Source organism: Palaemon carinicauda, chromosome 9 (assembly GCF_036898095.1).
Source record: "Palaemon carinicauda isolate YSFRI2023 chromosome 9, ASM3689809v2, whole genome shotgun sequence".
Classification (NCBI taxonomy): Eukaryota; Metazoa; Arthropoda; class Malacostraca; order Decapoda; family Palaemonidae; genus Palaemon; species Palaemon carinicauda.
This window is the reverse complement of record NC_090733.1, coordinates 127,533,626-127,547,265: the sequence shown is the minus strand read 5'-3', so window position 1 is coordinate 127,547,265 and position 13,640 is coordinate 127,533,626. Positions and strand designations below refer to the sequence as shown.

Here is a 13,640-nt window from a genome sequence, read left to right as displayed (position 1 = left end):
AACTCCATTTTTATGAATAGAACTTACCTGGCAGTTATATATACATAGCTGATTAACACACTTGGAGGAGGGTGATAGACAGTAACATCGTTGGGGAAACAACCAAAAAAGTTGTAGGATAAATAAACACCTTGATTCCTTACCTGCTAAGGTAGCTGACTTCAAAGGTTCCTGCCTCTTGAGTCGCTTTCCCTTAGGAGTGTCAGCCAGGATGTGACCTGCAGTGCTGAAAAACACTCAATCGAGTCTGTCAACGGGGTGATACCAACAATCTGACTAGACTTCAGGACTACCTATTGCCCAAAATAAAAAACCGCAACTTTACCAAACCAACCACCTAACATTTGCAAAGTAGATAAAAATAATCTAACTAGACTGAGGTGACTGTACACAAGTCGAAGCCCTCAGACAACCAATAAAAAATACACCAACCTATGTACAAGTAAACAAAACTAAGGTTGAGGGGAGGTAGTAACTCCTTTGCCTAATACAGAAGCCGTAGCTACGTATGGTCCCAAGGTATAACATTTCTCATAATCCACCCTCACCTCTCTGAGGTAATGAGAGGCGAACACAGAGTTGCTCCTCCAGAATGTCGCATCCATAATTTGACGGAGCGACATGTTCTTGCGGTAAGCAAGCGAGGTCGCAATGGCCCTCACTTCGTGAGCTTGCACTTTTAAAAGTCCGAAGTGTTCCTCCTCACACAAGAGATGCGCTTCTTTTATCACTTCCCTCAGGAAAAAGGATAAAGCGTTCTTGGAAAGGGGCTTCTGAGGATCTTTCACAGAACACCACAGGGAGCTAGAAGAGCCTCTCACACTTTTTGTGCGAGACAAGTAGGTCTTGAGGGCTCGTACTAGACAGAGCAGCCTCTCTTGCTCTTGACCCACTAGGTGGGTCAAGTTAGGAACCTCAAAGGTCCTCGGCCAGGGCATAGAAGGGTTCTCGTTCTTAGCGAGAAAGTCTAATCTCAAGGCACAAACTGCCCCATTCAGATTGAAGCCTACCTGTTTTTCAATTGCATGGACTTCACTAACTCTTTTAGCTGTTGCTAAGGCCAAAAGAAAGAGGGTCTTCTTGGTAACCTCCCTAAGGGGAGCCTGTGAGATGGGCTCAAATCTCTTGGTGCACAGAAATTTAAGAACCACATCAAGGTTCCAAGAAGGGGGCTTTAACTGGGTCTGCTTGGTCGTCTCAAAAGACTTCAAGAGGTCATGTAAGTCCTTGTCGCGAGACAAGTCCAAGCCTCTATGCCGACAGACGGAAGAGAGCATACTTTTGTACCCTTTGATAGTGGACACAGCTAGCTTAGCGTCCTGTCTGAGGTACAACAAGAAATCCGCAATCTGGCTCACAGAGGTAGTGGATGAGGAAATCTTGTGCTTCCTACACCAAGCCCTAAAAGTCTCCCACTTGGACTGGTAGACCCTCTGCGAAGAGACCCTCCTCGCTCTGGCGATAGCTTTCGCAGCTTGCGCTGAAAAGCCTCTCGATCTGACGAGCTTCTCGATAGTCTGAAGGCAGTCAGATTGAGAGCGAGGGGGTTTTGATGATATCTCTCGAAGTGGGGTTGTCTGAGCAGATTTGGACTTGCAGGGAGGCTTCTTGGAAAGTCCATCAACAAGTCCACCACCTCCGTGAACCATTCCCTCATCGGCCAGAACGGAGCTATCAGGATCATCCGTCCCGAATCGAGGAGGGCGAATTTCCTGACTACCAGATTGATGATCTTGAACGGGGGAAAAGCATAAGTGTCCATCCCCGTCCAATCCATCAAAAAGGCGTCTACTGCTATTGCCTCTCTGTCCGGAACTAGGGAGCAATAGATGGGGATCCTCTTGGATAAATTGGAGGCGAAAAGATCGATGAGGGGTCTCCCCCACAGCCTCCAGAGACTCTGACAGACCTGTTGGTTGAGGGTCCATTCTGTGGGAAGGACCTGCCCTTTCCTGCTGAGCATGTCCGCCCTCACATTCTTCTGTCCCTGAACAAACCTCGTCAGCAGGCTTATCCTGTTCTCCTTCGCCCAAAGAAGGAGCTCTCTTGCTGTCTCGAAGAGAGACAGAGAGTGAGTCCCTCCTTGCTTCCTGATGTAAGCAAGAGCTGTGGTGTTGTCTGAGTTGACCTCCACAATCTTCCCAGACACCAAGTCCTTGAAGGCCTTTAGCCCCAGAAAAATGGCCATCAGCTCCTTGTTGTTGATGTGCCATCCCAGCTGAATTCCTTCCCAATAGCCTGAGACCTCCTTGCTTCCTAGTGTTGCCCCCCAGCCTGACTCTGATGCGTCTGAAAACAACACTAGGTCTGGGTTCTTCTTGTGTAAGGAGATCCCTTCCCCTAACAAGGTTGGGTCCAGCCACCACTTCAGTAGAGTCTTGACTTCTATTGGAATGGGGAAGGAAAAGGAGTCTTCCTGCATCTTTCTGTTCCATGTCTTCGAAAGAAAGTGCTGAAGAGGCCTTAGGTGGAGTCTCCCCAGAGAGACAAACAGTTCGAGGGAGGATAGAGTCCCCAGCAAACTCATCCACTCCTTCGCTGTGCATCTCTTCTTGTCCAGGAAAGTTCTGACTTTTACGAGACACTTGGTCTGTCTTTCCTGAGAGGGAGAAGCCCGAAAAAGAACTGAATTCAGAACTATCCCCAAATAGAGAATAGTCTGATTCGGTCTGATCTGAGACTTCTCCCTGTTGATGACCAGGCCTAGATCCTGAGCCATCATAAAAGTCTTCCGTAAATCCTCCAGACATTTCTCCCTCGATCGTGAACGAATCAGCCAATCGTCCAGATAGAAGGATATCCTTATCCCTTCCTGATGCAGCCAACCTGACACATTCGCCATTACCCTGGTGAAGACTTGAGGAGCCGTGCTGAGACCGAAGCAAAGAGCTCTGAATTGGAAGCACTTGCCCTCCATTACAAACCTCAGGTACTTCCTCGAAGTCGGATGGATGGGGACATGGAAATATGCGTCCTGCAAGTCGAGGGACACCATCCAGTCCCCTGGACGTACTGACGCCAGCACCGACTGAGTCGTCTCCATGGAGAACTTTGTCTTCTCCACAAATACGTTGAGAGCGCTGACATCCAGGACGGGTCTCCATCCGCCCGAGTTCTTGGGGACCAGAAACAGGCGATTGTAAAAGCCTGGGGAGACTAGATCCCGAACCGGTTCTATCGCCCCCTTGTCTAGCATTTGGTTGACAAGGTCTACTAGAGCCTTCTGTTTCCCAGGATCTGAGTACCGGGCTACTAAGGCCAGCGGAGCATCTGCGAGAGGAGGTTTTTTCAGAAAGGGGATCTTGTATCCTTCCTTGATGACTGAGAGGGACCAGGTGTCCGCCCCTCTCCTCTTCCAGGACTGCCAAAAACCTGACAGTCTTGCGCCTACTGTCTGGAGGAGACGAACTTCATTTCCTGGAGCGAGGTCTGAAAGAACCCCTGGTAGATCTTGGTCCTGAATCTTGCCTTCTCCCTCTAAAATCTGATCTTGAAGTAGTCCTGCCCCGAAAGGGCTGCTGGAATCTCCTTTCCTCCCGTTTCAAAGAAGAAGGAGGGGCTGCAAAGGGCTTACGAGCAGAACGAGATAAAAGGTCTTGGGTGGCTTTTTGGGCCAGAGAACGCGTAATGTCATTAACCAGGGACTCGGGAAAAAGATGTTGAGAGAGGGGGGCGTAAAGAAGCTCAGACTTTTGAGCATTGGTAACAGACCTAGAAGCAAAAGAGCAAAGCAGAGCTCTCTTCTTTAGGACCCCAGCTAAGAACAGAGCAGCCAACTCATTCGCCCCATCTCTGAGGGCCTTATCCATACAGGACATAATGCTGGTAAGGTCCCTAGATCCATCCATCTGTTCAGTTTTCCTCGCGAGAGTCCCAAGCGACCAGTCTAGGAAACTAAAAACCTCAAAGGCTCTAAAAATACCTTTGACGAGATGATCCAGCTCCGACATTGACCACATGACCTTGGCTGAGTTGAGAGCATGCCTTCTAGAAGAGTCCACTAAACCAGAGAAGTCACCCTTGGAGGAGGAAGGCACTCCCAGACCCAAAGGTTCTCCAGTTGCATACCACATACCCGCTCTTGAAGCAAGACGAGCTGGTGGAAACGAGAAGGAAGTCTTAACTGTTTGTCTCCGCTCCATCATCCAGTCATCAATCTTCGCGAGAGCCTTCTTTGCGGAGATAGACAGCTTCATCTTGATGAAGGCCGACTATTTCTTGGCCTTCTTTCTGTTAAATTGGGACTGAGGAGATCGAGGGGCAGCAGGTTGGAATTCCTCTCCAAAAAGTTCAAGAAGGGAGCGAGAGAGAACTTTGTAATCTCCCACAGCGTCGGCAGGATTATCATCGTCATCAGAAACATCCTCGAGGGCCTGATCCACATCTGCAATATCCTTCGAAAGAGAAGAATCCTTAGAACCCGACAAGGGCAAATCAAAGGCATCATCCTGCAAAAGACGGGTTGCATCCTGGAGTCCCGCGCTAGAAGAATCCTTGGAACGAGAGGCAGTATCGTCCCGAAGAGGCAGGGTGGTATCGCCCTGGGACCGAGAACGAGAGGCAGAGTCGTTCTGTCGTCGAGAGCGAGAGGCGGTATCGTCGTGGCGGCGAGAATGAGAGGCGGTATCGTCGTGGCGGCGAGAATGAGAGGCGGTATCGTCGTGGCGTCGTGAACGAGAGGCGGTATCGTCGTGGCGTCGAGAACTAGGGTCGGTATCGTCGTGGCGTCTTGAACGAGAGGAGGTATCGTCGTGGCGAAGCGAACGAGAGGAGGTAACGTCGTGGCGAAGCGAACGAGAGGAGGTATCGTCGTGTCGAAGCGAACGGGAGGCGGTATCGTCTTGGTATCGAGAACGAGAAGCAGCGTCGTTCGGTAAGGTATCGTCCCGGTATCGAGAACGAGAAAACGTATCGCCCTGGAATCGCGAAGAAGTATCGCCTGGCGAAAGCACACATTCCTCATCCTGGCGTAGAGAGGGAGAAGTTCTCTTTAAAGAAGAACTCCGTTCTCTCTTAGAAGCAGACTTCTTAATCGGCAACGAGTCGTCTTTACGTCTGTCAGACTGGGCGTGAGGGCGGCTAAAGGCTTGTACTAAAGTCAAAAGTTGTTCCTGCATGACAGACATAAAGGATTTAGCAACATCAGCTGGGTCTTGCGGACCCGAAGGGGGGGGCTGACGAATAACACTCGTATCTTCGGCAGCAGGCTTCGTCCTTTTCACAGGCACGGAGTCGAAATCATCCTCCGACGGACAAGGTTCATAACTGCTAGAACCGGGAGAGAAAGAACGAGACCGTTCGTCGCGGTTCCATCTCCTCTTAGTAGGTCTTGAAGCTTCATACTTCCATTTACGTCTGGACGAATTCGGAGAAGACAACAACACATCCGACTCGTCTTTCCCGTGACGGTCAAGAGCAGCCTGGGAATCGACAACAGGACTGTCTGAGGCGACGGCTGACCGAGGGTACGTACCTCTCACCCCCTTTCGGTCATCGACGTACCTTCTCCCTTGGTCCTGGGAGCTTGGTAGAGGTCTAGGCCTAGGGGTATGACAGATTCGGTCGGTCGCCACCTCCACTGCACTAACACAAGCACTTTCACTTTCCTTACCTTTAAAGGCCTCCAGCTGTTCTTTAATGGCCTTCAACTCGGCCGCCAGGCTAGCGTACCGAGGGTCATCCGTAGATACGGAACCTGTAGGAGGTGCAGGAGTTACTACCTCAAGGGAAGGATCAACTTCCAAAGAGGAATCAATAATAGGATCAATAGATAAATCTACGCTAAGTTCGTCTTCCTTACCACTAACAGACTTAGACTTAGACCTAGAAGCTCTCCTAACTCTATCGAGCTCTAGCTTACGCACATAGCGCTTCATAATTAACCAATCTTTCTCATCCAAAACCTTACATTCCCCACACCTATTATCAAGGGCACAAACAAAACCCCTACAATGAGAACAAACAGTGTGAGGATCAACCGCCATTTTGGGTAGTCTCACCTTACATTCCTCATTCGCACAGATACGGTAATGACTCTTTTCACTCATAATGAAAAACAGCAAAAAAAAAGCTAAGAGAAAACAAAATACAACGATCGCCAAAACCCCAAAACAGAGTACTTCACCAAAAAAGCAGACTGGTACACCGAGCAGGGAAAGCGAAGAAAAACTCTTAATGACGGACCAACGTGTTATCGATCCGGCCGGCAGAGATGAACTGAAGAACAGAAAACGGGAATGATTCCTCCTACCACCCTTTAACGGGTGTTACCACCCAACCACCACAAGGCAGTTGCCTAGTTTTAGAAAAATTCTGCCGAAATAGAGATAATTAGCTATGTATATATAACTGCCAGGTAAGTTCTATTCATAAAAATGACAAGCTTTGACTTAGATTCAAATTTCTAGACTGAGTCACTTTTGCAAATACAAGTAAGATCAGCTGAAAACTAAAAAATGGAAGCATAGTTTCTTTCAAAACTTCTACTAAAGTATCAAAACTACAAAAATTCAAAGTAATATGACAAATTCAAAGATAATTTGTATTTTTCCTAACCATACAAACCTTAGCTATTTACATTGGGTTTACCTTTCAGCGCAGCTGAAATGGCGAGCCATTAGAATTTAACTTGGGTGTATTACCCCCGCGCTAGTTAGCGGGGGGTAGGGGAGTGGTAGCTAGCTACCCCTCCCCCCCCCCCCCTCTCACACACCGGTGAAGCTCACTTTCACTTAGAGGTAGGACTTGTCTTGGGGGACAGGGCTGGCGGGCAAATATGTGTAAATAGCTAAGGTTTGTATGGTTAGGAAAAATACAAATTATCTTCGAATTTGTCATTTGTTCCGTAACCGAAATACAAACCACGCTATTTACATTGGGTGACTTACCCCTTAGGTAGGGTGGAAAGTCCCCAGCCATACTGGCTCGAGAAAAGGAGTCCCTGCACCTCACAAGTTCCTTGCTCCGCAAGGAACCGTGTGGCCTACATAAGCTTGTGTGTGAAGGAAGAAGTGTGACCCGTCCTAGGCAGTTGACCTGGAGTTCCAGAAGAAACTCTGGGTTAGGACGTTCCCAATACCACCTCGTCAGGGTATGGGGGACGCGACAGTATTGACTCAATACTCGGAACACAAGGAAGCATGGTTTACCTGCAGAGGTTCGAGGTCAGCTATGCAGAGACCAGGATGCTGCTCCCCAGTAGAGGGGATGATGAAGAAAGAAGTAAGGGCCAGACATACTTCTTTCGTTCATGCAGACTAAAACCTGATAACAATGCCCTCAACCTTCTGCTACCTGTCCAAAAAGGAGCCTGAGGTTAAACCAGCTGTTGTGTAGCCACCACAGAGCGATAGAAAACATATCGAAACTCCTGTGGGTCACAGCCTGCAGGAAGCGGGCTGCGAAGGTCATTAGACGCTTCCAGACTCCAGCTTGTAGCACCTGCGTCACAGAGTAGTATTACTCGAAGGCGAAGGACGTTGCGATGTATCCGACATCGTGCTGTAGGGCGACGTGACGGGGGAGGGTCTGGAGTCAGGTCGAGATGAATGTCCTTGAGTTCGAGCTGAAGAGGTATACTGGTGACTCTCCCCCGTGTCCTTCTTGTGCTCCCAAACCGGCTGCAACTGAGGACAAACTGCAGCTGTTCCAAAAGCTAACCTCTCGATTCCTTTACTGGCAAGAAGGAGAAGGTTTTGGGACATCAGATACAGAATGGTGACTCGAAATCTTGAAGGAATTGGACCGAAGGACCGGGACCCCAAGATTCTGAGTCTAGCCAACAACTCAGGAGCGAACCTGAATGTTGCCTTCCCCCATTCCTTAGAAAGGGCGGAGTCGTACGAGACCAAGAAAATTGCTTACACACTGGCCGCGGCCAGAGTGAGCAGGAGCCCCGAGACGGAATACGATCAGAGGCCTGACGTAAAGGGTCTTGAGAAGATCTCTTAAGGGACTAAAAAGTCCGAGCCATGTTCCAAGTTGGAGGTCTCACTCCGACTAGGGCAGGGACATTCGCAGCTTCGCATAAGCGAGGAAAGGCCCAGCGGGAAGGAAAAAGTTATTCCTTTAAGCCTGAGGGTCAGGGAAAGGCTGAGCGACAGGCTTCATTGCCGATAGCGGAAAGGAGTTTCCTCCCGCCGAAAGGCAATAAGATCGTTATTGCTGGAGAAGAAGCCTCAAGGGAAGAGGTATATCTCCCACGACACCAACCACCGAAGACTCTCCACTTCGCCTGGAAGACCCCTGCGGATGACTATCGCAGATGACGCGACCTCCGCCCAGCGACTGTAGCGGGTTGTCTCTTCTTGAGGAGGAGGCGTAGTGTCTCCAGGCATGAAGCCGAAGCGAACGCCCCGGCTCGTGAAAGATGTTGCAGTGTGGTTGTCTGAGTAGCCTGTGCCGTGGGAGAAGCTCTCCCGGGAGTTCCGTCAGGGGAAGCAGAGGGTCCAGAAACTGTTCTGCGCATGGTCCCAGTGGAGCTCTCAGGGCCATTGAAAGGTTGACAGACAGCCTGGTCTTGTTGAGACCCATTCTCAACAGACAACAAAGGAGGGAAGACGCAGGCGTCGATGTTGTCCCACCATTACCGGAATGCATCATGCCAGAGTCTCGGGGTCTGAAACCGGGGGGAAGAACAGCGGAAGCTTGAGGTTCCAAGCTGTCGCGATCAGGTCCCCCAGACCAGGACTTGCTTGTTACTCAAGGCCAAAGACCCCCAGGTACACTCTCTACGAGGCTCTGCTCGGATAGTCAGAGAGAACATTTCTCTGCCCGGAATGAGAGAGCCAATGGTGGTATTGAGAGTATCTCAAATCATTTCAGTATCTCTACTGCAAGATGCGAAGGTGTGAAAATGCATCCCCTGCTGGTTAGAACACGCCAGAACCATGAAGTCGACGCGCACGGAGCGACTCGGCAGGAGCTGTGGGATCTGTAGAGGGGCCAGACTACGGCCCCTAAGCCTACCTGAATGATGGAGAGGTATCCTTCAGGTCCTGACCATAGGCCTGGACCGGAACATTCCCCCCCCCCACCCCCCTTTTCTTTGACGAGTCCAAGAACAGCATAAAAAAAGTGGGGACAGGACGAGAATATCCACTCCCATCAGGAAGTTCCATAGGTCAACACCCATTGCAGGTCTAATCGTTCTGCTGGTCCCATAGGGGCCAGAAAGTCCGGTTAATCGTTGCTTTGAAACCACCGGAACTTGGGCCGCCCCACAGGGAACTTATCCTGAGGCGACCATTCGGAACTTTAGATGGGTCAATGAGGAAAAGAGAACTAGGAAACGTTCCAAGGTAGGGCTGAAAGCTCTGCTTGACTGAGAACAGGTACTGCGACTCTCTTCAGCCTTGCCACAGTCAACTGAAGAGAAGGCTCGGAGGAGGTGGCAACAGAATCTGGCGTCCCCAGGCGGTCACCCATCCAAGTACCGACCAGAACCGACGTTGCTTAACCTCGCTGGACGGACGAGAAGCGGGGTTTACAACGTGGTAAGGCCGTTGACTCAATATCATGGCTAGATACTCCAGATGTTGAGGCAGAAGAAGAGAAGGCTCCTAGCAAAATACCATGAACCCCCACTCATGGTAAGCATCCGGAAGCTTGTCCCGGCGCTGAAGAAGGTCGAACCCGAGCCCACCGGAGTTGACCAGACCTCCAAAAGGCGAAGGAGGCGGAAGCCTGCACCTGAGCGGCCATGAGGAAAGCAGGGAGAGTTCTCTGGGGAAAAAAACCTGCGATGCCACGGCGGGATTGCCACACTGCATCATAAGCAGGAATACCTGTAGTCTAGGCTGAATTCCACGAGCTTCCTGGAAGATGGATGGAATGGAAACTGAAAGTACCCGTCCTTCCGATCCAGGGCCTAAGGAGTCCTGTCGCCTCGTTACCAGTCTGATCGATTCTGCCGTTTCCACGCTGGCCGAAGTTTGTTCGACAAACTTGATCAGGGCTGAGAGGTCGACTACGGAACTCCCGTCTCAGATACTTCCTTACAAGAAAGGATCGACTGAAGAAGCCGGGGGTGAAGCCGTCGACGATCCTATGGAGGACCTTCTCCTAAGGCATGGATCATTCTGCCCAAACGAGCAAACTCTTGCCGACCCTATGGCATAGAGGTTCAGAGACACTGAATTCGCTGAGAGACGGCAGGCGCGATATCCTTGGCTGATCACAGAGATCGTGCAGGAATGGGCATCGGGAAGCTGTCATCCGGATGAGAAACCTTAGGCATCCTCCCGGCGTGAACCTGCAAGGGGGGGGCCAATCCTAGAGTTCGTGAACTCTGCCGCTCCCTCTAGGACTATGCCCCCCCGGGAGAGCCTCCCGTGCCACCTGTTCCTGACAGGAGGGAACTGCAATTGGACACCTTGTCTCAGTTGTCGTAGCCGGTCCGATAACTTAGGCCGACGTGGCTGAAAGAAAGAGGCGCTGGAACCCTGCAGGGTCTGGAAGAAAGCGCCTTGGAGGAGTGAAAACGGAAGTCGACTTCCTCCGCACAGCCGCTGTCTATGTCTCTGTCCTTGGGCACAAACAAACTCTTCTCAAGGATGGAAGGGTGTCTGAGGTTGTCGACATCCACGGATGAGACACCCGTAAGGAAGCCCTCGGTCATTGCGTCCAGATGGTCCAACATCGAGCTTGCCCGCAAGTTCGATACTTGACGACGAAACGCCAAGGTGCTTGAGCCCGAGAGGAGGAAAGTACCCATGACCTTCCTGTAGCTTCCTTGAACAAAACCTCAGGTGGCAACCGAGGAGGGAAAGGACCTGGTAAGCCCCTTTCACGAGATAGAGAAGAGGAAGGGGTAAACCAGTCACCCCTTGGCCGATGGAGAAATCTCGAACGGAAAGCCCCTGCCAAAAACCCAACCAGAGAATGACGGGGAAGGGCTAACCCAGTTCTGGAAAGAAGAATGTTGCTCAGACCTCCCTGAAGATTCTTCCTATTCTTGCATGTGCCATGCTCTGCGTCTACGGGGTGAGGCCGTGTTCTGGAAATATGCTCCAGAAGACTCGCCAGGCTTGCCATGCTGCGAAACCCCAATGGGAATCGCGGTCGCAATCGCCCTGGCGCTCGCGCAATGGTAAATCAATGGTTTGCGCGTGGGCGAACGTGGAAGCACCCATGCGCGGGCACGCAGGAACGCAAAGGAAGGTGAACGAAGGAGCGCAGAAGGAGGGCGAGCGTGGTAGGAAGGGCGAGAGCTGGAGGTCGGCAAGCGATAACCCATAGGCGAGCAATGGATACTGCAAGAATTAAGCCGACGTTCGCGCGAAGAAACACCGTACGTTCGCGCGAAGAAACACCGTACGTTCGCGCGACTGAACACCGTCGGCCCGCGCGACGGAACACCGTCGGCCCGCGCGACGGAACACCGTCGGCCCGCGCGACGGAACACCGTCGGTCCGCGCGATGGAAACCCGTTGGTTCGCGCGCGGGCGAACATTGGAGAGCATGTGCGCGGTCGCGTATGAGTGTAGGCGTGCAGGCACGTGGGCGTGCGGTCGCGCGGGCGTGTGGACGCGCGCAGGCGGTCGGGAGACCGATGACGCGAAGGCGGGCGATGGCGCGTTCTGGCGAGCGATGGCGCGTTCTGGCGAGCGATAGCCCGTAGGAGAGTGAAGGCGCGTTGGCAAGCGATGACGCGTCGGCGAGCGGCGGTGCGTTAACAAAACGCGAGCGGAGGTGCGTTAACAAAACGCTAGCGCGCAGGTGAAGAATCGCGCGGGCGCGTAGGCGATTGCCAACGCGAGAGAGACTAGTGATGGTTAGCGCGCATCGCACTAACAGAAGGCGCACAGGTGCATCAGGAAGGTGAGCGCTGAAGCAAGCTGTTAATCAGACGATCCCAGACGGTCAGAAACCGTTGGCGCCCACTGGTGCGTGGCAAAGAAGAGCGCGCAGATGTGCGCTGGCGATCAGAAGGACAGAAGTAAAGGTGAGCGCTGGCGAGCAGGAGGAAGATCTACGCCAAGTCTCAGCTACCGGAGATCGTGGTCCACAGCAGGCGAGCGCTAGATCGCTACTGATGGTGTTCAGGGGAACTGACACGCGTGGCAGATCGATGGTGATCGTTGACGCGTAGGAGATCACTGACGAGCAGGTGAACGTTGACGCGTCTAAGGTCGCTGGCGAGCAGAAGGCAACGCGTGGAAGCCTGTGCGTAGAAGAGTCCTTGACCCAGACCTGAACCGAAGTTCTAGATCGCGAGGACGAACGTGGGCGCACAGGGCGCGAAACAGGAACCAACAGGAACAGCAGAGATGATCATCATGAGAGCGCTGACGAACAGGAGAGCGCTGACGAACAGGAGAGCGCTGACAAACAGGAGAGCGCTGACAAACAGGAGAGCGCTGACAAACAGGAGAGCGCTAGCGATCAGGAAAGCGCTGATGAGCAGGAGAGCGCCTGTGCGCTAACACTGAGCAGGAGCAGGAGAGAACACAGCAGAAGGGCGCGCAGGGGAACCCTGACACGCAAGGGAAGAACCCCCGTGGGAGGCAACCCTTTGCCCCGAAGGGATCGTTGTCCGTCGGGAGACTGATGTCCATCGGGAAACTGATGTCCGTAGCAAGACCGTTGTCCGTCGGGAAGACCGTTGCCCGTCGGAAGACGAGGTCAGACTGCTGTCCATCTGCACCAGGGGCGGAAGATCAAGAAGAAGGAGTTGCAGGCTGCATACGGAGATTCAAAAAGGCGCCTCTTAGCACCCTTATAGGGAGATGGGAGGCCCTTACGACGAGGCGGACGGTGAGCCTTACGGCGAAGGAGGCCAACAGCAACAACAGCAGAAGAATCCTCCGAAGAGGAGTCTCTATGAGTGTACTCTCTCGCGAACGAAAGAGAAACACTCTGTAGAAGGGACTGGTCAGCCAGTGACCTAAAAGGAGCAATCCTCCGAAGAGGGGCTCCTGCAGTTGCCCAGCCCCTTGAGCGAAACTGCAGGTGCGACCGCTCAGCACCCAGAGCATAGTCGCACGAAAAAAAGGCAAGAGCAGAACCCCCCAAAAGGGGAAAAACTCAAGCCTGGACAGGAAAAACTTCCCTCGGCAGGAAAGTTACCCACCCAAGGAGGCGAGCCTCCTGAGAGTTCCAAAATGAACTGGAGAGCTGTCAATCGTCACGGGAGTACTTCCAGTAGAAGGAGACACGCCCCTGACGAAAAACCAAAGGGGAGGCAGCAACAGCCGAATCCCCAGGCCTCAACAAGACAGCTCACACCGTTGCCATATTACAGAAACGAACTAGATTGGTAACTGTAAAAAAATAAAACAAAAATCATTAGTACACATTCATTCCCCCGGGAAGGCTCCGAAGAGGAATCTCGAGGGAAAGGAAAACAAAAATTACACAACAGGCACGTGCCCTCTCAACCACTTACAGTCATGGAAGGAGAGGTGTAACCAAAACAGAATTATAACAATTATAATTATGTAACTATGTAATTATGTAATTTAAAAATGAATGAACACTAAAGAAAGAACGAAAACCCCGAAAGGAATCGTTCTACAAAGCTGAAAAATTAACAAATACAATTAGATTCATAAACTAATTGAGACAAAACGTATGGCGTAGCAACCCCCCCACACGGGAAGGAAGCTACAAAGGTGTAGTAACGTAGTAAAAGGGTGAAC

At 51.7% G+C, this 13,640-nt stretch overlaps 1 protein-coding gene and 1 pseudogene across 2 annotated transcripts in view; both read right to left on the bottom strand.

Moving 5' to 3' along the window:
* LOC137647136 (basigin-like) overlaps positions 1–13,640 on the bottom strand; it is a 66,025-nt gene that overhangs the window by 38,803 nt on the left and 13,582 nt on the right. The gene's annotated exons all lie outside the window — the stretch shown is intronic.
* LOC137647372 (5S ribosomal RNA) lies at positions 9,390–9,508 on the bottom strand (annotated as a pseudogene).